We start from the raw sequence: 27,605 nt of genomic DNA, 5'->3' as shown, positions 1-27,605 counted from the left end.
GATAAATTGGTATCTCCAACACCAATCACCCAAATATTCCAAAAGCTGTAGTCACTCTCAAGATGGCTGGAATGGTGATTGTGGTTTGTCCATGCCACCAATCACCCAAATATTCCAAAAGCATGCAGTCACTCTCAAGACGGCTGGAATGGTGCTTGTGGTGTGTCTCCGCCACCAATCACCCAAATATTCCAAAAGCTGCAGTCACTCTCAAGACGGCTGGAATGGTGCTTGTGGTGTGTCTCTGCCACCAATCACCCAAATATTCCAAAAGCTGCAGCCACTTTCAAGACGCCTGGAATGGTGCCTGTGGTGTGGCTCTGCCACCAATCACCCAAATATTCCAAAAGCTGCAGTCACTGTCAAGATGGCTGGAATGGTGCTTGTGGTGTGACTCCACCACCAATCACTCAAATATTCCAAAAGCTGCAGTTACTGTCAAGCCGTCTGGAATGGTGCTTGTGGTGTGTCTCCACCACCAATCACCCAAATATTCCAAAAGCTGCAGTCACTCTCAAGATGGCTGGAATGGTGCTAGTGGTGTGTCTCCACCACCCACCACCAATCACCCAAATATTCAAAAAGCTGCAATCACACTTAAGACGGCTGGAATGATGTTTGTGGTGTTTCTCCACCACCAATCACCCCAATATTTCAAATGCTGCAGTCACCCTCAAGATGGCTGGAATGGTGCTTGTGGTGTGTCTCCACCACCAATCGCCCAAATATTCCAAAAGCTGCAGTAACTGTCAAGACGGCTGGAATGGTGCTTCTGGTGTGTCTCCACAACCAATCACCCAAATATTCCAAAAGCTGCAATGGTTCTTGTGGTGTATCTCCACCACCAATCACCCAAATATTCCAATCCCCCAACAATCACCCAAATATTCCAAAAGCTGCATTCACTCTCAAGACGGCTGGAATGGTCCTTTTGGTGTGTCTCCACCACCAATCAGCCAAATATTCCAAAAGCTGCAGTCACTCTCAAGATGGCTTGAATGGTGCTTGTGGTGTGTCTCCACCACCAATCACCCAAATATTCAAAAAGCTGCAGTCACTCTAAAGATGGCTGGAATGGTGCATGTGGTGTGTCTCCACTCCCAGTCACCCAAATATTCCAAAAGCTACATTCAATATCAAGATGGCTGGAATGGTGCCTATGTTGTGTCTCCACCACCAGTCACCCAAATAAACCAAAAGATACAGTCACTCTCATGACAGCTGGAATGGTGCCTGTGGTGTGCCTCCACCACCAGTCACCCAAATATTCCAAAATCTGCAGTCACTCTCAAGACTGCTGTAATGGTGCCTGTGGTGTCTCTCCACCACCAGTTATCCAAATATTCCAAAGGCTGCAGTCACCTTCAAGACGGCTGGAATGGTGCCTGCGGTGTTTCTCCACCACCAATCACCCAAATATTTCAAAAGATGCAGTCACCCTCAATACGGCTGGAATGGTGCTTGTGGTGTGTCTCCACCACCAATCAGCCAAATATTCCAAAAGCTGCAGTCATTCTCAAGACGGCATGAATAGTGCTGGTGGTGCCTCTCCACCACCAATCACCCAAATATTCCAAAAGCTGCAGTCACACTTAAGACGGCTGGAATGGTGCCTGTGGTGTGTCTCCACCACCAATCACCCAAATATTCCAAAAGCTGCAGTCACTCTCAAGATGGCTGGAATGGTGCCGGTGGTGTGTCTCCACCACCAATCACCCAAATATTCTAAAGGCTGCAGTCACCCTCAAGACGGATGGAATGATACTTTTGGTGTGTCCCTACAACCAATCACCCAAGTATTACAAAAGCTGCAGTCACTCTCAAGACGGCTGGAAAGGTGATTGTAGTGTGTCTCCAACACCAATCACCCAAATATTCCAAAAGCTGCAGTCACCCTCAAGACAGCTGGAATGCTGCTGTAATCACTCTCATGATGGATGCAATAGTGCTTGTAGTGTGTCTCCATCACCAATCACCCAAATATTCCAAAAGCTGCTGTCACTCTAAAGACAGCTGGAATAATGCATGTGGTGTGTCTCCACCACCAATCACCCAAATATTCCAAAAATTGCAGTCATTCTCAAGATGGCCGGAATGGTGCTTGTGGTGTGTCGCCACCACCAATCACCCAGATATTCCAAAAGCTGCAGTCGCTCTCAAGACAGCTGGAATGGTGCTGTCGTCACTCTCAAGATGGCTGGAATGGTGCTTGTATTCTGTCTCCACCACCAATCACCCAAATACTCCAAAAGTTGCAGTCGCTCTGAAGATGGCTGGAATGGTGCTTGTGGTGTGTCGCCACCACCAATCACCCAAATATTCCAAAAGCTACAGTCACTCTCAAGATGGCTGGAATGGTGCTTGTCGTGAGCCTTCTTTAGCTTTTCCTGCTTAATCACTAGCTCACGCCAAATCTTGCTGATGCGTTAATATATTGTAAATCTAAGATGGAATGATACATACAAATCACTCGCACACATTGAGGGGCATTGGAGGGGATGCAGAGTATACGGCGCTACTAAAATCTTTGCAATTACCTTTAAATTCCGTCATCACAACAACCTCAACCTCTGCAGTTGGACAAATTACATCTTCACAGGGATGACATTCGAATTAGACTAGGAAGGCCACCATGCAAGCTGTGGCATTGCACTGCGAAGGGTATGCCTACTAAGCTAACAAAAGATGTGTGCAATTGCATCTGATTATTTATCCTTCACACATTCCTCATAAGCACTTTTGTTGCAACTTATCTGTGTTACGATTTCCTACAACACAAAAATACATTATGAAGTTGCATTTTAACAGTAATGCCTCACAATTGAAAGGTAAACCTCCCACTTAACTTAAAACCCTCAAACAGTATCCTTAAGGAATCCAACCCTGCCTGCCAGAAGGGAACTGACCTCACATAGACATCTATTAGCATTGTCATGTCAGTCAACTATGTGTGAAGTCCTCAATCGAGAATTGACAAATCTAAATCTGGTTGTATGGACGGAATCCCACTCTGGTGGGAATTAATCACATTTTAGCCACCTACGCCAACCGAAGGGAGAATATCCTTTTGCATTTCATTCTGATACCCGCTTGTAGCCAATTCTAGCTTGAAGTGCCAGTCAAATCCCCTGAGAAAAGGAGCACCAATGATAAAACCCAGGCCCATCTGTCTGCCCACTTCACATTTTCCATGAGGGATGGTTACAAACCTAGAGCAAGGATTTTACAACTGGTGAATGTGATTCCAAATTACCCGAGTACTCTGATGAGAACGGGCTAAAGCTAAAGTACTTTGCTCTATTGTTTTGTTATGTTTTAGCTCTACTCGATAATGATTATGCAAACTAGTATTCAACCCCTAGAACTAGGATTTTTAGCCACAGAATATTTCAATCCAGTAAGGATCCCAGGCTCTCCAGAATTAATATACATGAGAACAATGTGCATGCAATTAGATTCATTTGCTTGCAGTGTTTACTTTGGTAATTGTTCTGTGTCTTGCCATTTCATTGTAAAATTCAATAAAATACAGGTGCAATATAAAGTCAGTGGTGAATATTTGCACCATCTTGCTGAGTCACTGTGCAGCGTGCCGTCCATTTGAGCTCCTTAACAAGCAGCTCCAGAGACCTGATGAAATCCACAGCATTTCTGGGACTAATGAAAAAAGGTGGCAACTCCTGAGCTAAGACACCTTACCGCAAAGTTGTGTGCGCAGGAGAGAATTTGGTGACGCGCGTACTCAGCCGTCGAAAAGAGCATGAACACTCAGAATAAGGAAATGCAAAAAGCCTCCAAGACAGGCGAGAAGAAGGTGAACTGAACCAGCAGAAATAATGACTGCATTAATAAACCAAGGAACAACGTGTGCCTTCCCCGGCATTTGCACCTATGCTGCACACTGACTGTGCCCATTTCTTTCACACAAACATTTTTCAAAATCCAGAGGAACCAGCTGAGAAAAGCAGCACGGACATCTCTACGTGCAATTCTGAAATCAGCCAAGTAATGAAAATAACCTCACCTAAAAAAGGACTATATTCCTTTTCTTTGCTTCTAGGCTTATAGACTTTGTTGAAACCAATAAGAATTCATGGTCTCCTAATGCCCCATGACCCCCCAAAAAACCTATGAAAAGCTCCTGCCGCTCCAACGTTTCGCCTCTCGATTCAGACCACAGCTGGTTTCCTCTCCACACATAGGGAAAGTCCATGACCCCTGCAAGTGTGGAGTATTCCCCCCATTACCGAAGTATCCCATTTAATATCCGAATGATCAGCCCAACTTCTGCACCACATCAAATATCCCTTTCCTGGTTAACATACATGTAAAAGCCATCTTGACTCAACTGCAGGACTTTATGGGATAAATCAGATTTTGGACCCACTGCAAGTGGGATTCCACCCAGGAGGAGGGACTAAAATGGTGCGATCTTAATGTCACTGGGCCTAGTAGGATTCTTGTCTTTGTCTTCCCTCTGTTTCTCCTCCGATGCCTCATTGCGCTTTGAAAGACTTCTGCATAGGCGCGTTATAAATGCTGTATCATATCATATCCTCTGCATTGGATGGTTTTAGGCTGAACTGGTCTCGAGGATAGCTCAGGGGCAACGTGCTCATCTTGCAAGCAAGACAACATGGAGCAACACAGGTTTGATACCCAGGTCTGCGCTTAGAAACCTCTGGGTATTAAGCGCATTATAAATAACCAATTACAACTAGATAATGAAAGTATGTGGGCATAGCTTCTCCTGGACAATTCAGCAGCATTTGATATGTTGAGCCACGGCATGCTGCTCACCAGGCTACACGAGTGTGAATTGGTGGATCTGCCTTTGCTTGGTGCCACTAATTTCCACCAAATCAGTCTTAGGCAGTCATCAATCTTCTCTACTATCCCTCACCCCTCTCTCTGCTATTTACCTGGAGAGTGTCTGAGGTGTCAGCCCTGTCACGTCTATTCTTTAACATTTAGATTCTGTCACTAATTCAGATCGTCGGTCACATGGTGTAAGATTTTATAACTATGCCAATGAAATCCAAATATTCTGAACACCCCATGATCCTAATAAAACCGCACTAGCAGCTCCACAAAAATGTCTGGGCCACAGTGACATTTGGATGACAACAAAGCTTCTCAAATTAAATCCTAGCAAAACCAAGTCTATCTAATTCAGAACCCTCTCTCAGAAATGGGGTTCCAACTACTTGCCACACACCAGGGGGCCAGTCCCCTCACACAGCTGAGCAGTTCTCAATCTGGGTGTGATCTTTGAAGCCAAACTTTCGATTGAAGTCCAGATTACAAATGTGGCTGAGACACGCTGGTACCTTTTAGGAACACTCTGAAGTCTGGTCAGATACAGGGAGAAACCTCAACATACAACTGCATTGTCAGCATAAATCACATCAAAATTGCATTGTGCCAACGCATTCTCTCTGGGGCTTCCTGAATTTGCATAATCCAAGCTACAAGGCGTGAAACCTGCAGTAGCCAAGATACATCTCAGCAGGCCACATCAGGCCCCAAGGCAAACCCTCCTTTCCCAGGACAAACGTGGATCATTTTTAAAACACGGTACATAGGCTTAAAATCAAAAAACTTCAAATCCCCTACTTCAATAAATAACTATTTCCAGCCGGACCCTGAATTCATCGAAGAGAATGCCCTGTTCCGGTATTTGCTGCCTATCTTTCCTGGACCACCACCCCTGTTTAGGGAGCACTAGGCCTCTCCTGCTGCTTCTCGAACCTGGATACCCCATCAGGAATATTTCCTAACATAATTTACCAAAATTGGTCTGCAGACTTCACCAATTTTAGAAATATGTTTTTGAAACTCTACTTTCTCCCAGCACACATTTAACGTGTAGTCTCTATATCTAAAATGTAACAGGTGACCAGGGTCTGGTTGGGCCAAAAAATTGTCTCCGACACCAATGAAAAAGTGGCCCACTGTTGCAAATGACAATTAATTCCTTTTGTGACCGACTGTTTGAACAGAACCCATGGAGAGTTTTTTGATAAAATGTGATGCAAGTTGTGCATTTTAAAGAACATTTATTCAGCAACACTGGTCAAAACCACTAGTTGCAAGGTGAAGTAACTTATCAAACTGGCCCACATTGGACAAAAAACTGGCCCACACCAGCATTTTGTGTTTTTGGTCCGGCCATGGGCCTATTGCCTCATAGGCCAGTCCGAGCCTGCAGGTAACTGATGAGAGGCCTAAGGGGACAGCCTTGCACGGGCCTTTGGCCATTGAGTGTCCTGTGTGGCCTCTACACTGCAAATTGAAGCCGGGTGACCACTATAACAGGATTTCCAGATCGAGCATCACAGTGAAAAGCCCATTAGCCTCACTGAGTGGGGTTTGGCAAACCAAAACAGTTGGAAGGTTTGTGTATGTTCAGGATGTGAACGACATTGTCTGTGCGCATCCTGGCACAGAGTTAGTTACCTGGTACCAAAAGGTACAGCGAGACCATAACAATAAATAAATAATAATAAGATTCACAATCCAACTTTTATTTGTGGAAATCAGTACAGGTGTGAGCCATCTAGCTGGCATAATCCTCATGAAAATGGGCACCATGTCTAGTGGCTGTGCAACTGTATTATATAAGAACAATGATACTGACAGCACTTTCAGCAAAACTGATCTGGAGAAAGAGGAAACAAAATGGAGGATGTATCTGGATCAAGCGGAAACAAAATGGAGGATGTAAGCTTGCCTTAAATATAGGGCAAAGCTTTATTCCATGGAATGCATATAATGTTTGGACAAAATGAACTGCACGTGCAAGAAATGTACGCATTTCTGCTTCTCAGTCAGGTGTTAGAACTCGGCAACTACGGTACAAGTGAAAGAAAACATGATTGCAACATGAAAATATGTGTCACCCAAAAGTGCTGCTAAATTGAAAAACACATTTATAGCTGCTCGCTGCCTCCGGCCAACCTTAATCCAGACTGCGCGCCCACTCCTCTTGTTGGTGGAGTGGTACGGACCAAAGCCTCATTGGTGGAGGATGGTTTCAATGAGTTACCTGATGCTGGATCACCAACATTTCCTGACCAACAAACGATGAACCAAACCCTTACATAGATGGTATTGCAAACATATTACATTTGGACACGAAGGCCAAAGCCAAACGATTTCCAACCCCCAGGTGCCAGGTAGAAAAGAAAGGAAATACATTAGTGTCTTATATCTCGCTTCATGCCGGAGTCAGCCTTTAAGCACAGGACAGGGATTCAAACCTGTGCTGCTCAGCGTTGTCTTGTTTCAAAGACAAGCTTGTTGCACCTTAGTTATGCGGCAGGCAGGGCTTTCTGAATGCCTATTTGCCACCAAAATGGTGATGCGCAGACACTGCTAGTGACTGATTTCACCCCGTCTTCTGATTGCAATCTGATAGGCAGTGGAGTAACTTTTCTGAAAATGTTGGGGGGGGGACATGACATCTGAAGAAAAGGTGCCCCAGCCAAATGAATGGGGACACAATGGTGTGCCATGAAAGTTGGGGGGGGTGACAAACACCCCTGTCCCCTCCTAAAATTACACCAATGCTGATAGGACTGCATCTCCTCCTCCCAGGTCTTCTCCGGACGACGTGTTATCATCACATGCATCATCTCTGCACAGGTGCATGCGGATGTGGCGCTGTATCGCATTCACCACAGTGGTGCCAATCAGGAGAAGTGGTGGCTGTTCAGCATTGCTGTTCAGGGTCTCTGCTGTTGCTGTTTCTGCTCTTGGCATTCAGTGTTATCCTCGACTGTTGAGGCACAATGTCTCCACCTTGTGCCCCTCCAGAACTGGCATGACATCCCTTTCATAGGGTGCAGATGGACCTGCATCTGCTGGTGATAAGTGTACGAGTGGTCAGATCCAGAGCGGATACGTTCTCACAGTTTCCTGCATGTACATATATGTGCCTACAGATGCAATGCAAATCTCCATCCTGGCAATAGAACTGCCACCAGCAACAAACATGTATGGAAGGCAGAGAAGCCATCATATGTTGGGTACCACATGTTATCCCATTAACTGCTCACAGTATAAGCCAAGGGTGCACAACTGATTTTGACAAAGGCCGAAAGTACCTTACATGATGGCTATAGTGGGCCAAAAAGTAAATATGGGTGGGGCGGTAGGCGCGGGGGGGCGTGGCGTAGTAGGAGGCTTTTTCAACCCACAATTTTTATTAAACACATGGAAAAAGAATATGTACACTATGCCCCATGGCTCCTACCCCCAACCAAACACCATGCCCCATGGCCCCCACCCCTCAACCAAACACTATGCCCATTGGCCCCCACTTCCCAACCAAACATTATGCCCCAGGGCCCCCACTCCCCAACCAAACACTATGTGCCATGGCCCGCACCCCTCAACCAAAAACTATGCCCCATGGCTCCCACCCCTCAACCAAACACTATGCCCCATGGTTCCCACCCCTCAACCAAACACTATGACACAGGGCCCCCAACCAAACACTATGCCTAATGCCACCAAGCATGCACCATGCATGCATACAGACCCGAACCCCCACCACCAACTCAGTATAGAAACTCACAAGCATACACCTTGCACCCATATGAACCCGAGCCCCCCAACTCATCATACAAACTCACAAGCATACACCAATACACCATGCACCCATACAAACCCGAGCCCCCCAACTCAGCATACAAACTCACACGCATACACCAATACGCTATGCACCATACAAACCTGAGCCCCCAACTCAGCAAACAAACTCACAAGCATACACCAATTCACCATGCACCCATACAAACCCGAGCCCCCAACTCAGCATACAAACTCACAAGCATACACCAGTACACTATGCACCCATACAAACCTGACCCCCCAACCCCCAAATCAGCATACAAACTCACAAGCATACACCAATATACCATGCACCCATACAAACCTGAGCCCCCGCAACTCAGCATACAAACTCACAAGCATACACGAATACACTATGCACCCATACAAACCTGAGCCCCCCAACCTCCAACTCAGCATACAAACTCACAAGCATACACCAATACACCATTCACCCATACAAACCCGAGCCTTCAACCCCCAACAACTCAGCATACAAACTCAGAAGCATGCACCCATACAAACCCGAGCCCCCCAACTCAGCATACAAACTCACAAGCATACACCAATACACTATGCACCCAAACAAACCTGAGCCCCCCCAACCCCCAACTCAGCATACAAACTCACAAGCATACACCAATACACCATTCACCCATACAAACCCGAGCCCCCAACCCCCAACTCAGCATACAAACTCACAAGCATACACCAATACACTATGCACCCATACAAACCTCAGCCCCCAACCCCCAACTCAGCATACACACTCACAAGCATACACCAATACACCATGCACCCATACAAACCTGAGCCCCCAACCCCCATCTCAGCATACAAACTCACAAGCATACACCAATTCACTATGCACCCATACAAACCTGAGTCCCCCAACCCCCAATTCAGCATACAAACTCACAAGCATACACCAATACACCATGCACCCATACAGAACCGAACCCCCACCCCGCATCTCAACATACACAGCACTTCATAAAAACACACACTCAGGCAGACCTGACACTCCCCCCCCCCCAGACCCGCATCTCAAAATACACTGCACTTCACAAAAACAAATACTCAGGCCGACCCGACACACCCCCGACCCCTGCATCTCAACATACCCTGCACTTCACAAAAACAAACACTCAGGCCGACCCGACACACACTCCACCCCCGCATCTCAACATACACTGCACTTCACAAAAACAAACACTCAGGCAGAGCCGACACCCCCCCACCCCCGCATCTCAACATACACTGCACTTCACAAAAACAAACACTCAGGAAGACCTGACACACCCCCACCCCCTCATCTCAACATACACTGCACTTCACAAAAACAAACACTCAGGCAGACCCGACACCCCCCTGACCCCTGCATCTCAACATACACTGCCCTTCACAAAAACAAACACTCAGGCAGACCCAACACACCCCCACCCCCGCATCTCAACATACACTGCACTTCACCAAAATAAACGCTCAGGCAGACCCGACACACACCCCACCCCTGCATCTCAACATACACTTCACTTCACAAAAACACACTCTCAGGCAGACCTGACACTGCCCCCACCCTCGCATCTCAAAATACACTGCACTTCACAAAAACAAACACTCAGGCGACCCGACACGCACCCCACCCCGCATCTCAACATACACAGCACTTCACAAAAACACACACTCAGGCAGACCCGACACACCCCGCAGCCCTGCATCTAAGGATACACAGCACTTCACAAAAACACACACTCAGGCAGACCCAACACACCCCTGACTCCCACATCTCAACATACACTGCCCTTCACAAAAACAAACACTCAGGCAGACCCAACACACCCCCCACCCCCACATCTCAACATACACTGCACTTCACAAAAACAAACACTCAGGCAGACCCGACACACACCCCACCCGTGCATCTCAACATACACTGCACTTCACAAAAACACACACTCAGGCAGACCTGACACTGCCCCCACCCTCGTATCTCAAAATACACTGCACTTCACAAAAACAAACACTCAGGCAGACCCGACACACAACCCACCCCCGTGTCTCAACATACACAGCACTTCACAAAAACACACACTCGGGCAGACCTGACACACCCCGCAGCCCTGCATCTCAACAAACACAGCACTTCATAAAAACACACACTCAGGCAGACCAGACACACCCCCCACACCTGCATCTCAACATACAATGTACTTCACAAAAACACACACTCAGGCAGACCCGACACACCCCCCACCACTGCATCACAACATAGACAGCACTTCAAAAAAACACATACTCAGGCAAAGCCGACACACCCCCCACCCCCGCATCTCAACATACACTGCACTTCACAAAAACACACCCTCAGGCAGACCCGACACACCCCCCAACCCCCCATCACAACATACAATGTACTTCACAAAAACACACACTCAGGCAGACCCGACACACCCCCCACCACTGCATCACAACATACACTGCACTTCACAAAAACACACACTCAGGCAGACCTGACACTGCCCCCACCCTCACATCTCAAAATACACTGCACTTCACAAAAACAAACACTCAGGCAGACCCGACACACACCCCACCCCCGCGTCTCAACATACACAGCACTTCACAAAAACACACACTCAGGCAGACCTGGCACACCCCGCAGCCCTGTATCTCAACAAACACAGCACTTCATAAAAACACACACTCAGGCAGACCTGACACACCCCCCACACCTGCACTTCAACATACAATGTACTTCACAAAAACACACACTCAATCAGACCTGACACACCCCCCACCACTGCATCACAACATAGACAGCACTTAAAAAAAACAAACACTCAGGCAGTCCCGACACACCCCCCAAACCCCCCGTCACAACAAACACCGTACTTAAAAAAAACACACTCAGGCAGACCCAACATACCCCTCACCCCCTTATCTCAACATACACACACAAACATACAGCCAGGACAGACCCAACACACAAACACAACAAAATCTGCTTGCGGGCCGCCCTCCATTAGGAAAGTCCTTGTTCCTTGCGGGCCATAAGTTGGGCACCCGTGGTCTAAACCCTTGCTCACAATAGATCTCTTACTTCACAACCCCAACCACTGTCTCAAACCTCCATACACATCTCACCCTCCCGTACTCTGGCTGGTCACTGAGTCATCAACCCCTTACAATGCTCTTTTCATATCAGGTTGATAATAATTTGCATTTATATAGCGCTATGAACCCTCAGGCATTGAAGCGCTGTTTATTATTACCCACGGTGTCTGGTGCTCATTTATTGACCTTGGAAGGATGAAAGGTTGAAGTGTGAAAGCAAAAGAAGATATCGAGGCTGAGTACCTTCAAAAGGAAATACACCAAACACAGGTTATAAAGATACACAGATCTTTATTCAAAGTAACTGAACAGTTTTCAAAGAAACAAAGTATCGGATAGCTATCAGGCCCTCAGTTCACCACAGCGAATACCAGCCCGTTCGGTGTGGGAAGTGAGTGGGGCTGTACATCGGAATAGCACATGCACTTCTGAATTTAGGACATGCAGATTCTGTATTGCCTTGAAGATAGTTGGGGAGGAATCTGGCACGAAGACGCAGCAAGCGGACCCCACTAATTTACATACCCTTCCAGGTTCAGCCAGGATGACATCTAATGCCATCTGGTTCTGAAGTGCTACTAACCTTATTGCTTTCTGTTCTAAAGTCATATTATAGAGTATGTCAGTGGTCCGGTTGATGGTTCTCTCCAGTACTCTCGCTAGTCTCCTGATATCCTCAGAGTTAATTATTTGTCCCCACAATGGCTCAAAGGATTTCGCTACGTCTCCCAGAACTTGTGCTGGAGTGTCACCATTCTCGTCCCGCCGTGGACGAGGCTTTGAAACCTCTACAGTACTGGCTATGAATACCCCGGGTAACAGGATCCCTAAATAACAAGTTCCCTGCCAATCCCTGGGTAACCATGGAAACGCTACATTACCGCAAACAAAGTAGACAGGTTCGCCTACATACAAAGGTCTGTCTTCCCCAGTCAAATTCGCAACATTGGCGCAACCTTTAAAATCACCCATTGACTGAGTACCATTCCTCTGTATGCAGAAAGAAACTGAATCGGGGCTATGGTTAACGGTGTAAGAGGGAGGCGTGGCATTCTTATTGCCTATAGGACCCATTTTAAAGGAAATCAAAGATTGGAAAGGACGAGACAGTCTATCAGAAGGCCTAATAGAAGGAACGTTGAGCTTACTCCTATTTGCGAAAAGCGAGCATCCCAAGGGAGTCAAAACACGTTTTTCAAACTGATTCAAATTAGTCCCATCGAAGTTCCCTGAGATGCTATCGTTCCAACGACCAAAGAATAGTGCTCTAAGAGAAGCATAATATGCAGTTGTCAAAAGTAAAGGATGAATATACCAACCTAGCCCCTTACCCCATGCTGCAGTAAATGCGAGCAGACCCAACAATTGCATTTGTTAAAGATGGCATGTGTAGCATTCATGATAAGTAATAGCGTGTTGTTATAATATCTATGTCTGTGCTGAGAATCCCTAGGAGATAGAGTGTGCAGATGCACGAAAGGAGTAGAAAGAGTAGGTACATTTTCAGTCGGTAACAAATTCTCAAGCGGATGTACTTCTTCTAGATACCAGAAGCCTAAAACAATGACTATTATAAAACCAATTAACATTATCAAAAAACAGCAGTACGTTTTTGGGGCCCATGTTACAGACTGTCCTTTCTTGCAGCTGGTCACATGTTCACTTATCAGTCCTGTACGAGCGGTAGCGGTGGCAGGCATTGTAATCTTCAAACGAACACGCCAATGTTTTTAGCTACTGACCTCCAGGCCGAGCGTCTTCTTAGTCCTTCCACAAGCCCTAGCCAACAGAATCCCCGTATAGACAATAGATCGGGCCAAAAAGGCAAGTCCTTGCTGATTTTCCTCGATCGCACAGCCGAACCGTGCAGTAGGTCTATTTCCTTGGTCACAGATCGTACCTCCTGCTTCCTGGTACTGAGTGATTTGAGAACAACATGTCGTCACCTCCCGTTGGAAGCGACGTATCAAGAACAAGAGAGGATGCAAGATCCGGAACAACAGCTTCCGGAAACAAAACTGTTGGAGAGTGTGGAGCAAAATGACTGTTTCCCCAGGCCCCCCGGGCTCAGGGAGAGTCTCCGACACACTCTCGATGCTGTTTACTGCTTCAGGATCGTTGGTTGCAGTACTGATGAGGGGTTCTGTTTCTTCTGTATCGTGCGGCACTGGGTGTGAAATCTTCTTGGTGTGCGTCGCATGGATCCAATTTTTCCGGCCTGCCACCCGCACCGCCGTCTGCGTGACCAGCAGGACTTGGAAGTGGCCCCGCCACCGAGGTGCAAGGCAAGAGGATCGCTCAAATACTTTTGTCAGGACCCAGTCACCTGGCCGTATGCTGTGTGTGACCCGGGCCCTCGTATCGTACAGGTAAAGCCTCTCGCACCTGGTGATAAATCAAATACAAGTTTTTAGTCAACTGGCTACAGTAATCTGAAAGAAGTACATTTTCTACATTTCGCAGAGAACGACATTTCGGAAGGTTCCAGATATTAGCAGGCCTCCCCATAACCACCTCAAAGGGAGAGAACCCAGTCTTAGTTTGAGGGGTTGTACGCATTGACAACAACACGATCGGTAAGGCATCCGGCCATTTTAGTTGGTGCCGGCACATGTCTTAGCGAGCTTGTTTTTGATGATGCCTTTGTGTGTTTCTACTAGTCCGGCACTCTGAGCATGTCTGGCTGACTGGAACTGTTTATCGATCTGTAATCTCGCGCATATCTGCAGAATTACAGCAGCGATAAAATGTGGACCATTGTCTGACCAGAGGACCCTTGGTAGCCCGAACCTTGGGAAATACTCTTTTAACATAGTTTTTGCAGTAGTCATGGTTGTAGCGTCTTTAACAGAAAAAGCATCAACCGATTTGCTATAAGCACAAATAACAACTAACACGTACTTCAGGTTGTTACATCGTTCCATTTCAATACAATCAAAGTGTATAACCTCGAAGGGGACAGAAGGTGGACCAAAACTTCCCCTAGGAGTTGGCGTTCCCTTTCCCACATTATGCTGTAAACAGATCATGCAGTTTTTAACAAAGCATTCAGCTACCTTAGAGATTTTGCCGTTCACCCATACTTTTTCCAACATTTTTGTAATCTTGCGAACACATATATGTGTGGGACTATGAGCCATAACAACCATCATCACAATATACGCGTCAGGAAGTAGCCACTTCCCTTCGACTATGTCCACCCAACACCCATCATCATCAAGTTTCCCCAAGCCCTCAGCCCATTTGTTAGACTCTTCTAATGTGGCAGCGGCTTGGATATCCCTCACGGAATCGGTACCCTCATCCATAGTACAGGCATTTGTGGCTTCCCTTGAAGTATACATGTCTGAAGAGAGATCAGTGGCAGTCTGTTTAGCTATCTGATCAGCAAAAGCATTCCCTTTTCCTATATCATCTACAATCTTTTGATGCACTGCGCATTTTACAATAGCCAGCTGAGTAGGGAGTGCAAGCGCTGAGAGTATCCGTACTATCAGGGAGCCATGCTGGATCTTTGTACCATGTGAAGTTAAGAACCCTCTTTCTGACCAAAGTCTCCCAAAGTTGTGAGCCACCCCAAAGGCATACTGACTGTCAGTGTATATATTCACGGTAAGCCCTTCGGAAAGTTTGCAAGCTCGGGTCAATGCAATAATCTCTGCAGCCTGCGCAGAGTTATGCGTGATTCTCTTGGATTCCACGACCGTGCTCAATGTAGTGATTGCATAAGCAGCTGTGGGTGTACCATCTGGAAGTTTGAAGCAGGAGCCATCGCAAAACAGCTCCCCTTGTGGATTGTTCAAAGGAGTATCTTTAAGATCAATTCTACCCTTTGTATCTTGTTCGGTAGTGTAAAGACAGTCATGTGACTCTTCGTCACTGCAAGCAGTACCTTGCGGAAAAGGTAAGAGTTCAGCCGGATTAAGAACACCACACCTCTTAATTTGGATGTGTGGTGCAAACAAGATCAATTCATATCTTGTCAACCGTGCGGAAGTGAGGTGTTGCGTTTGACTTCTGTTCAGTAGAGCATCTACAGAGTGAGGTACCATCAGGGTTAAAGCATCGCCTAGGACCATTCCCTCACTCTGTTTTACAGACGCAGCAGCAGCAGTGACAGCTCGCAAACATCTAGGCAAAGCGCATGCTACAGGATCAAGGGCGGAAGAAAAGTAGCCGCACGGCCTATTCTTCCCTCCATGTTCCTGCGTTAATACAGCCAATGCACATCCATCACATTCATGCACAAACAACACAAAGGCCTTTTCATAATTTGGTGTGCCCAAAACCGGTGCCGAGCACAATGCAGTCTTGAGCAAATCAAATGCACGCTGGTGCTCCATGTTCCACAGCAATGGTGAAGAAATGCCCTTCTTCGTCAGAGCCAACATCGGCTTAATCGTTAATGAAAAGTTGGGGATCCACTGCCTACAGTAAGAAGCCATTCCTATCAAGGCTCTACCTTCTTTCTGCGTATTTGGGACAGACATGCTAGAAATGAGTTTTATCCGTTCAGGCGTCAATCTTCTTCCCTCCTTTGACAGGGGATAGCCTAAATAGGTGACCTCCTGGCAACAATATTGAAATTTTTTAAGCGAAGCTTTATGTCCATGTTTAGCCAAGTGAATAAGTAACATCACAGTGCCCTCCTTACAAGCACTCTCTGACTCAGCAGCTAAAAGCAAGTCATCAACATATTGAAGCAGTGTACAAGTAGAGGGCAATTCAAGGGTATCAAGTTATTCTTTCAGAGACCTACTTTAGATGCTAGGACTTTCCGTGTAACCTTGTGGTGCACGGGTAAATGTGAAGGAGCGTCCTCGAAGGTGAACACAAACAAATATCTACTGTCTTTGTGTATAGGAATACTAAAGAAAGCATTCTTTAGATCCACAACACTAAAGTGAGTAGCTGAAGCCGGAATCATAGTTAATATCGTTGTCACACGGGCAGAATCGGACTATTGCAAAAACTACCTGCAATTTCCTCAATCACCCCTCGATGTCCAAATTGGAGACGATGCATTTCAAAGCTTGCTCTCCATCAACTGAAATCTTATACTGCGGAATGCGTGGCAACTTCACTCCATGTTTCAAAACAATCTTAATGGGCTCAATTTGCAAAACACCGACATCATTGTCGTCAACTGCCCACAAACACTCCGGAACATCACTAAATTCTGGCGGCAAAGGTCTAGTCAAGAATTGAGAGACAGAAAGTTGCTGGGGTGAAATCGTCAAACGCACTCCATCAGGGGAACAATGAATTACTGCATTTAATTCCTTCAACAGATTCAACCCCAGCAAATTAACTCCACAATTCGAAGTCAAAAGGAATGGACAATGGTCCGTAAACGGACCCAAAGAAATAGGTACCGGCGAAGAAACCGGACAGACAACTGTTGTGCCAGAAAACCCTACAGAAACATTGGTTTGCCCTGACAGTGGAATGTTTGGAACCCTAGAATGATCAATAGAACACTTCTGTGCCCCTGTATCTATCAAGAATAGATGTTTCCTATTTCCAACTCTTATTTCAACGTAGGGACCTTTCTGATTAACGGGAATAGGCGCAGGTTCCAAACCCTGCTTCGGGCAATCCTAAAGAAACAGAATGTCGTCAAAAGGAAGTTCTTCAGAGAGGTAAGCGGCAGAAGGATGGTCAAATATGTTTCTAGTATCCGCAATTGGTGCCTGATTATCCTGTGAAAAAGGTTGCTGTGAATCTTGTGAAAACTGGCCTCTACTAGGGCCCCCTAAAGCCAGGCGACCTCTGGGTCGTCTACCCATATTCCCAAATGTGTTATTTCACCTCTGTCGGAGGATCGGGCATTGTGCACGCCAATGACCCTCTTGCCTATAATAGGCACACTGGTTAATGTTTACAGGACCCAAGGGCACATTTCCTTTTGGAACATACTGACCTCTAAACTGTGAATTTCCCCCTCTAGGGCCTCTAACTATTTGCTGTAACAATACCTTTATGTTTAAATCACCTTTTCTCTTTTTGACTCTTTCTTTTTCATTATTGACACAATTCTCATAGTACTGAGCCATGTGCAGTACTTCTGATTGCGACTTCGCTTGCCAAGTGCTCTCGGAAGACATAATTTGCGACTGGATGTCAGGCAGCAATCCACGCACAAATTTGTCTACAAATAATCTTTTCCCAGACTCTGTGCCTAAATCTTGTCCACTGAAATCCGAGAATACCTGTTCGAACCGACTAAAGAACTCAGTAGCACCCTCAGACTTCCCTTGGACACAGGCGGTAAGCTTGTCCCAAATAATTCTCTTCTCAGGAATTATAGTTTTTAATTTCGCAACTATTCTGTCAGGCAACGTTAGTATCACCTGAGGCGGTCTTTCGCCAGCTGGCCTTTCTCCATCAAGTCTAATTATGTTAGCCCATGTATCTCCTAGCCCTGGTACGTCATCTATAGTCCTAACCTGTTTCCACAAATCTATGGGCAGGAGTACGGGAAATAACAGATCAATATCACGTAAAGTGAATACTGAGGATTGCAGAACAGACTCTATTTCTTTATAGAACCCTGTTGGATTTTTCCTAATGTCGGGAATAGATTGCCTCATGGTGTTCACTTCCTGTCTTGAGAACGGGACGTGAACGAACTGAGACATATAATGTGCCGGTATTTCCTGAGCAGCTGTACCCGCTGCAACATTAGGGGGGATCTCAACTTTTGGGACAAATGTCGGAGGAACCTCTCTCATAGGCAACTGAGAAGTAGGCAACTCCGAACGCTTACTAAGCAACAGAGCCAAATCGAGCGCTAAAGCAGCTGAAGTGTCAAATGAAAAAGCTCTCTTGTAAATACTTAATAACTCTGTGGGACAACCAATCTTTTTTTACACACTCATCCTGTAGGTATTCTACCATTACCTGTATCACTTTCCTCTGCATTTCTGGCGTATACTGACTATACGTGTCATATACTTCAAGTGGAGTTATCGACGAGTCTGAGATCCATCTAATTGCGTCCTTCATGCAAATTCGCATTTCCCCAGATATTGATTTGCGACAAGGAAGGAACCGTTTCTGCACATGCATGCTATCTTCATCCTCATTCTTAAACCTTTCCAACTCCTTTCTATACTCAAATACCCTCTTAACATGCTCTTGTACCTTCTCTGCAGTGTCTCTAGAGAACGGTAAGGTACTCAGATCCCTCAACCCTTGTGGGAGATCTGTATTGTTTAATCTGTCCTACATTACACACAAATGGATCCCTAATCCCTCAATAAAAACATTTTTCCCAGGAAAATTGTCCATATTAGAAAGTGTGGCAAAAACATTAGCTTGATCATCCTTCTCCATACAATATTTAGCCCACGCAATCAATTCACGTTTCTTCTCTAGAGGTACAGTATTGCGAGTGACAACCCTCGATCCCGCTCCCTGATCTACTGCAAGCGGTGCAGGACCACTTGGAAGAGAGAGAGTAGGCATGTTCAACAGAGGTGTTATCACTGGTACAACAGGAAAGAGCATAGGAGCAGGTGGAGGAGCAGGCGGAGGAGCAGCAACAAAAGGAGGACCAATGACTGAAGGAAGAGGAGCGACAGGAGGAACGAAGGAGCAAGAGGAGGAGCAGGAGGAAGAACAACAGCAGGGAGAGGCAAAGCAGCAGGAAGAGGAACATACGGAGGTGGCGCAGTGGCACCAGGCCTTCGTTCATTTAGCAATTTATCGATAAGTTCATCGCAAACATGAAAGTCTTTAGAAGGATAGATTTTCTGGATACTAAGTGAGAAAACCCTATCCATATTCCTAGCCGACTCAGACTGTTTATCTTGGTCATACAACAACGCTTTTTCGGCGTTCGTCTTATGACGATGCACATGTTTTTCTCTACTCTTAAGCTGCTGCAAAGCTTCTTTCTTCCAATTCTGTAATACGTCAAATGCTGCAGGTCTAGCCTTTTTCTTTAATAATATAGATTCTAAGTATTCAATACGAAGAATTTGAAAACTACCATTGATTGGCCACTGAAGTTCGGAAGCATGTCTAGTTTGTCTGTGCCAAATATCATTAAACACTATACTACCAATGCCATGTTTACAGTACATAGTACAAGCCGGTGACCCCTCCTGTGGCGCCGGATGGCTAAATTCCAAAGATTGTCTGTCACTGGGGAATAATGCCCTAAAGCAGGCAGACAATATCACAGGCATGTCAGTATACTGGTGTTACCTGGTCAATAATTGTACTCGCGAGTGCAATTCTACAAAACAAATTATCAGGATACTTAGGATTCGGGTCACGACTCACCTGATCAAGCCTAAGGAGGTCCGATCGGATTTCAAAGTTTTTCTAACAAATTTTACCTCGTGTTTGGTGATTTCGGCAAATTTGCCCTCCTCGATATGTGGACCCTCGTCAAGATGCCGAGTCGGACTGCGTGCTCACCATCCAGGGATCGGGCTGTGCAACGCTGCTGAGGTGTCGCTTCTCATTCAGAAAGGGGCCCCTTTTGTCACCGTCCGATCCCGGTCCAATAGCCGCGTCAACCTTCAACGAGCTGGCATCAATCTTGAGGGTCCCTATTCCGGCACCATCTGTGAAAGCAAAAGAAGATATCGAGGCTGAGTACCTTCAAAAGAAAATACACCAAACACAGGTTATACAGATACATAGATCTTTATTCAAAGTAACTGAACAGTTTTCAAAGAAACAAAGTATCGGATAGCTATCAGGCCCTCCGTTCACCACAGCTAATACCAGCCAGTTCGGTGTGGGAAGTGAGTGGGGCTGTACATCAGAATAGTCGCACCTTTTATACACTCCAAAACATGATGTCCAACCCACTTGTGAGTTAATGAATCTGGGATCTAGGGTTTGTGCCGAGTTCGCTTCTAATTTATGCAGCTATACATTTAGGGGTTATCCTTAATACATTCTCCAACACGTTACAATAGCAACAGTGTGTCTTCGGATTTCGTGTTGAGCCTTTGCACATATCTTTATACAATATAGTAAACAAGTGTTCACATAAGATGCTCAAACTGTATTGTACACTATATATGTTCATGGATTAGTCTCATTGGCACAGGCAGTTTCCACATTAACTTGTACACAGAGGTCAAGACGGCCATGTTACATTCAAATTGACACTGCCCACCATCTTAGAACACAGGGTGACTTTACAGGGAGAATCTTAAATGGCGGATGAACCTAAAATAGCGGCTAAAAGAGATCTAAGGTCAGGACCTTGCAACGCGGTTTTCCTCGCAGAGTGACTTGGCCTAGGCTAATATATATACTCACGATCTAGAGGGTATAATATGATTTCCCGTTCGACAGAAGGCTGAGTTTGGCCCTACCGGGATTCAAACCTGCATCAGCAGGCTCTGCACGGCGCTCTACTCGCTGTGCTATCTGACCAACTCCTCCCAGGTCTCCCAGGATGACATGTGCACAAGTTAATGCCTTGGCTCCTGTGATGCAGGCAAATTGATCTGTATGTTCCTCTGCTATATTGACAGCACCAATTACTCTGAAAGCAGTGTCTGTGATTGAGGCCTTCACAGCCTCCTCCGTTGCCATCAATGTTTTTCCAATGCTTGACCCTCCTCATGTGCCATATGCACATCCCTTTGCTTGGGCAACCTTCTCCATTGTGTGGCACTTCACATCTGTCCACTATTTCTTGCCATCATTGGAGCTATGGTTGTAGACGCCCAGGGTACTGAGGTTCTGTGATTCCAACGAGCAATTCTGTAGCATTAAGTTAAGCAGCAGCAAGGGCTTTTAACGAGGGACTCGGAACGTAAACACCCGTTCCAGCCCCTAGAACAGGTGCTTAATGCCATTAGCACCCTGGGTTACTAAAGAGGTAACCTAGGGTGTGGGACGGCGGGGCTCTTCGGAGCCCCTCTTCCCTTTCCATGGCAGCCATAGAAGCAGCGAAGCAGCTGGGGCTGCTGCCTGTGCCGCCACATCAGACAGGTGAGTGGGGTGGGAAAAGGGCAACAAATAAAAAAAAATAAGGGAGCAAAGGGTGGGGGTAAAATTGCGGGGCAGGAGCTGGCCATCAGGCAGCATGGAACAAAGGCTTTAAACGCCAGTTCAAGTGTGTGTTCCTATCCACCTGATTGGCTGGTTCCCTCCACCAGGGTGCTAATGGTTCTTTTTGCCCACTGGTCAAAGAGATAATCCGTGCAATCCTCCCCGAAAATGTTCTCTACAGAGATCTTCAACACTTTCACTCAGATCTCAAAAAAACTGTTCTACTTGCTGGGTGGTAGTTCGCCGACTGTCACAGCTAGAATGCAACTTTGATAATGTGTTTCCAGCTAGAAAATGAAATCATCACTGAAGATCAGCGCTCACTGCAGGGACGTGTGGTGTGGCAGTTTTTGTCTTTTGAAGGTTCACCTCCGCCATGAACTCCTAACATTGTAGAATTGGCCATCCGAATGGGACTCCAGTAAGCAAGGCCGGAGGCTGGACGGCTGCATCACGCATGCTCGTTTGGCGTGTGACTGGACATTTTGCAATGTTATCAACCTCGGTATTACTGGTAAAAGGGAGCCCAGCACCAATAACTATTGCCTAATACATCTTGAACATGTGATTGACTCGCCCCCAGCCCTCCTGACCTTTCCAAGGTCAACGTCTGCCAGCTGGTAATATTACCAATCGCCATGCTTCTTAAGTAAAAAGCCTTAGAAAGGCAGCTTCAAGCATGCGTAGTATGTGACTGACCCCCCCCCCACCCCCCCCTGCCCTTTTCATCTTTCCATGGTACATGTGGCAATGAACTTTTCATATTGTAATATCAAACATCTCACTGTTACTAACTTCACCAATCTCAAAATCACAACAGAAGGACCGGGCATACCTGCCATGTATTTATGCCCCAGTGCTGCAGAGATGAAGGCCAACTGAGATTAAGAAGTATGAAAAGCTGAGAATGGCCAGGTTCACATGTGGACCTGTAGGCTGAAGAGGGGCCTCTGCAGTCGGTGCATTACCCTACCGAGAAATCCTAGTGCTTATTTCACTGCTGATTGAAATTCACATACCAGCCCCTTGTAGAAGGCTACGGCTTGGCATGGTGTTTCGTGTAGATTTGGACAACAAGGAAAGTGCGTGGGGACTTGCAAACGTACCCACATCTCAGTTGCCGATTTGAGAAGACTTGCCAACTGCTCTCTAAAGAGTAGAGAGGGAGAGGCCTACACAGAAGCGATTTCTCCGAAGAATTGCGACTGCTAATATCTGCAACTATCACACATGTTCATCATACGAACGGAATTGTGGTTGTGGCAGACACATCATCTGACTTTACTTCACGTTTTATTTCCGTGTCCCTCGTAACCCCAGTCATGTGTGTTGGTTGGCTGCATTAGTATGTCTGTGGGCTTCTGTGTAAAAGACCCTGGGCGAGGGCAACTGTGGGCTACACTTCTGGGCACCCCAGAAGTTATTTTTTGGCCCAAAAGCACCGAGTAGATTTCGTTGTAATGTGAGGGAAGGCAGAAGTTCAGGACTTAATTCCATGTTCTCGGGAGGATAGCTCAGGGGTAACACGCTCGCCTTGGAAGAAAGACAACATGGAGCAACACAGGTTCGATCCCCGGGTCGCGCTTAGAAACCTCTGGGTATTAAGCATGTTATAAATAACATATCATATCATAAGTCACATTCATTAAGTAGGAATTAAAAATAGAGAATTCTAGGTTTCGTAGAGAATGTTTGAAGGTAATGCGTTAGGAAGATGTCAATGTAAATTTCTCTAAAAAGATGAGGGTCCGTAGAATTCGAGAAAGGTACATTTGGAGCAGTCGGCCCCCATGAGTGGCTTCCACATAGAGGCTTAGCCAGGGCAGGGCCTGAGCGGGCAAGCCACACCAAGGCACTCAGCAGCACTGTGTGGGCACTTGCAGGTGTTAATGTCACTGCGGTGGGCCCAACTGCATCAGCTTCTGGTCCCATTTATTAGACAATCCTAGCTAGGCCTCTGGATCATCCACATGAATGAAGGGTCTTCTTTTCCAAGGAAAGTCCAGCTCCGCTCCATGAAGTGGGTGGGCTGCAGGGCAATCTGAAGATCATGACTAATGGCTGCAATTTAGATTTGCAATGGGCCAGCAGGCAAGGAGATGAAGCCTGGCCTGCGGGTCACCCTCAGGATGGGACCCTCAAGGCTAGTAAACGGGTTAGGCATGGAGGGGATTGGGCCGCAAAGCTCGATTTGCAGACCGGTCTTCGATGCATTAACAGGCAATATGGCCTTTTTATCTGGCAGGTTATATATGCCTGTGTGCAAGTGATGCAAAGGCCTGTCATGTGATTGGCGCAACACTGGAGGGTAAAGATGAGGGCGATTTAGAAAGGCTGGAAGAGTAGCCTGTAGGTTCAATGCTGCGGCGAGTCAGAACTGCATTCATTTGCTTGTTTTTTATATCACGTGATTCCAGCCTCTAAGCGCGGGACCTGTTTTGGAATCTGTGCTGCTCTGCATTGTCTTGCTCCCAAGACAAGTGCTTTGCTCCTAAGCTATCCTTCTGGCATTGCAGGATGTGGAGCCCCGAGGAGCAGTGGTAGAGAAGAGACCCTAAGGATCCAATCACCAGCCAGTGCCAAACCATGTGACAAGGCCAAGGGGGCGCAAGACAAATGTTTAGGGGCCTCGAGGAGTGGCATCAATGGCTATGGTACAACCCGCTAGTAAGCGCTCATCTTAAGCATGTGTATATCCCGAAGAGAGGAAGGCTAGTATTGAGTAATCATGCCATGGGTAAAGGCAGAGACCACAGAGTGCCCAGGTGCAGAGTGCCGGCAGGAAATACCTGGCTGGTCTAGCGTATGTGTCCTCACCTTCTATGGTTTAGAAAAGGGGCTGGTCACATAAGGGGAGTTGCAGCGTGTGCATTGCACTATCTGACCAACCCTCCGAATCCAATGGCCACCACATACACAAAGATTCGTGTACTGCATAGAACTCCAAGTGTGTGTAGCAACAGCGGCCTGCTAAGGTCGTCAGAGTGCAGGCGCTCCATTCAGTCTGAAAGAACAAGAGGGGGGTCACACGGATAAGTACAACAGTTATTATAAATCTCAAATGATTCCGAGAGTGGAGAGGAAAAATGCTCAGTCAGATTAACCAATTCGAAACATCATATTTTAATATTTATCACAGTCATTATAATAGCATAAAAATATTTATTATATTCACACCATAACATCATAAAATACATCTAATTGTATATTCATATAAACAAGTTATCAAAAAAATGTCAAAAGACAAAAACAAAGATAGAATTGACCTAACATTTATTGAAAGATGTAATTAAAAATGAATTTGTAATTCATGAGCAGTATGTGTTAGTCAGTTCTGAAAGTGCTGACAAAAAAGTGCTAAATTCAGTCTGGTCAGAGAGTGCAGCTCATAGGACTGCCCCAAAACAAGCCTTCTCTGGATTGCTAAGTTAACATTTCCACCCGGACAAAGGCGTGAATTCTAAGCTTGTATACCAAATCTCGCATGCTGCATGAATGGGGCACTGACAAGCAGCAAAGATCGGAAACCACCATCTGTGCCTTGCACCGTTCTCATTGCCTGACTGGTTATTCAAAGATGGCGGATGGTATGAATCAGGAATCACAACTCTGGGCCTTGCACCTTCCTCTTCACCCAGTGGGTCAATCAAGGATGGCAGAAGGCAGGCAAGGATCAGAAAACACCCTCTGTGCCTTGCTCCTTTCTCTTTGCCTGTCTGGTCAGTCATGTCATGAGGGAGGGCAGGCAAGGATCAGAAAACACCTTCTCTGCCTTGGGGCTTCCTCTTTGCCTTTCTGGTCATTCCAGGATGGCAGAAGGCATGGATCAGTAATCACACCTCTGTGCCTTTCACGTTCCTAGTTACCCAGTGGGTCAGGCAAGGATGGCAGAAGGTAGTCAGGGATCAGAAATCATCCTCTGTTCCTTGCACCTTCCTCTTTGCCTGTCTGGTGAGTCATGACATGAGGGAGGATGGGCAAGTATCAGAAATTACCCTCTATGCCTTGCGCCTTCCTCTTTGCCCAGCTGATCAGTCAAGGATGGCAGAAGGCAGGCAAGGATCAGAAAACACCCTCTGTGCCTTGCACCTTCCTCTTTGCCTGTCTGGTCAGTCATGTCATGAGGGAGGGCAGGCAAGGATCAGAAAACACCTTCTGTGCCTTGCGCCTTCCACTTTGCCTTTTTGGTCATTCAAGGATGGCAGAAGGCATGGATCAGTAATCACACCTCTGTGCCTTGCACCTTCCTAGTCACCCAGTGGGTCAGGCAAGGATGGCAGAAGGTAGTCAGGGATCAGAAATCATCCTCTGTGCCATGCACCTTCTTCTTTGCCTGTCTGGTCAGTCATGGCATGAGGGAGGATGGGCAAGTATCAGAAATTACCCTCTATGCCTTGTGCCTTCCTCTTTGCCCAGCTGATCAGTCAAGGATGGCATAAGGCAGGCAAGGATCAGAAAACACCGTCTGTGACTTGCACCTTCCTCTTTGCCTGTCTGTTCAGTCATGACATGAGGGAGGGCAGGCAAGGATCAGAAAGCACCCTCTGTGCCCTGTGCCTTCCTCTTTGCCTGTCTGGTTAGTCATGGCATGAGAGAGGGCAGGCAAGGATCAGAAATCACCCTCTTTGCCTTGCGCTGTTCTCTTTGCCTGACTGGTCATTCAAGGATGGCAGATGGCATGAATCAGGAATCCCACCTCTGTGCCTTGTACCTTCCTCTTCACCCAGTGGGTCAGTCAAGGATGGCGGAAGGCAGGCAGGGATTAGAAATCGTCCTCTGTGCCTTGCACCTTCCTCTTTGCCTGTCTGGTAAGTCATGTCATGCAGGAGGGCAGGCAAGGATCAGAAATGGTCCTCTGTGCCTTGCACCTTCCTCTTTGCCTGTTTGGTCAGTCATGGCATGAGGGACGGATAAGGATCGGAACCCCCCTCTGTGCCTTTCACTATCCTCTTTGCCTGTCTGTTCAGTCGAAGCTTGGGGCAAGGTAGTCCCATGTGGTGCCCAGATTCATATGCATCACTTTGAGGATCTGGATTGTGCATAGCTAGGGGTCGACCATGCTGCAGCCCTCTCATTTCCGCTTTATGTGCAATGCATGCAAAGTGGCGTGCACGCAGTCAGCACAAACTGTGCGAGCGAGCACAACATGCTTTGTGAATTGAGCATATGGAAATGTGTACAAAGTGTACTCTCTCTTCCCACATTCAGATGAGAAATTAATACTCGGGAACAGGGACTCTCCGGCAGGGTGGCCTTGTGCACCCCCATTTCTCTTGTTCCCGCCTGGTCCTAGGCGAGTGCACTCTAATTAAAGTCGGGAGATGTATGTGCACGGCTTCTCATTATTCTGCATGGCAGGCGTGCATCACAAGAGCCATAGGTTACCGTTTGCATTCAGCACAGGTAGCAGCCGCTTCTGCCTGTCCTGCAGAAGAAAGCCACCATCCGTCTGAGGCAGCCTGGCCGCCTTACACAAGAGATTCGAAAACTCTGAGATAAGAGGCAAGTCAATCAGCAGGTGCCCTGCCACACCTGCCACCGCTGCCACCCCTGCCAGCGGGACTGTCAAGTGTCTGATAGGTGGCGAGTCCTCTCCCTGCCACCGCTGCCACCCCTGCCACCCCTGCCAGCGGGACTGTCAAGGGTCTTATAGGTGGCGAGTCCTCTCCCTGCCACCCCTGCCACTGCTGCCACCCCTGCCAGCGGGACTGTCAAGGATCTGATAGGTGGCGAGTCCTCTCCCTGCCACACCTGCCACCGCTGCCACCCCTGCCACCCTTGCCAGTGGGACTGTCAAGGGTCTGATAGGTGGCGAGTCCTCTCCCTGCCACCCCTGACACCGC

At 46.9% G+C, this 27,605-nt stretch overlaps 1 protein-coding gene across 5 annotated transcripts in view; it reads left to right on the top strand.

Moving 5' to 3' along the window:
- Positions 1–27,605, top strand: part of LOC138513604 (sodium- and chloride-dependent GABA transporter 1-like) — a 619,404-nt gene that overhangs the window by 321,133 nt on the left and 270,666 nt on the right. The gene's annotated exons all lie outside the window — the stretch shown is intronic.

The sequence above is a fragment of the Ambystoma mexicanum genome, chromosome 12 (assembly GCF_040938575.1).
Source record: "Ambystoma mexicanum isolate Mex_15411 chromosome 12, UKY_AmexF1_1, whole genome shotgun sequence".
Taxonomy (NCBI): Eukaryota; Metazoa; Chordata; class Amphibia; order Caudata; family Ambystomatidae; genus Ambystoma; species Ambystoma mexicanum.
Note: the sequence above shows the minus strand (reverse complement) of the source record. Positions and strands in the feature narration are given on the sequence as shown.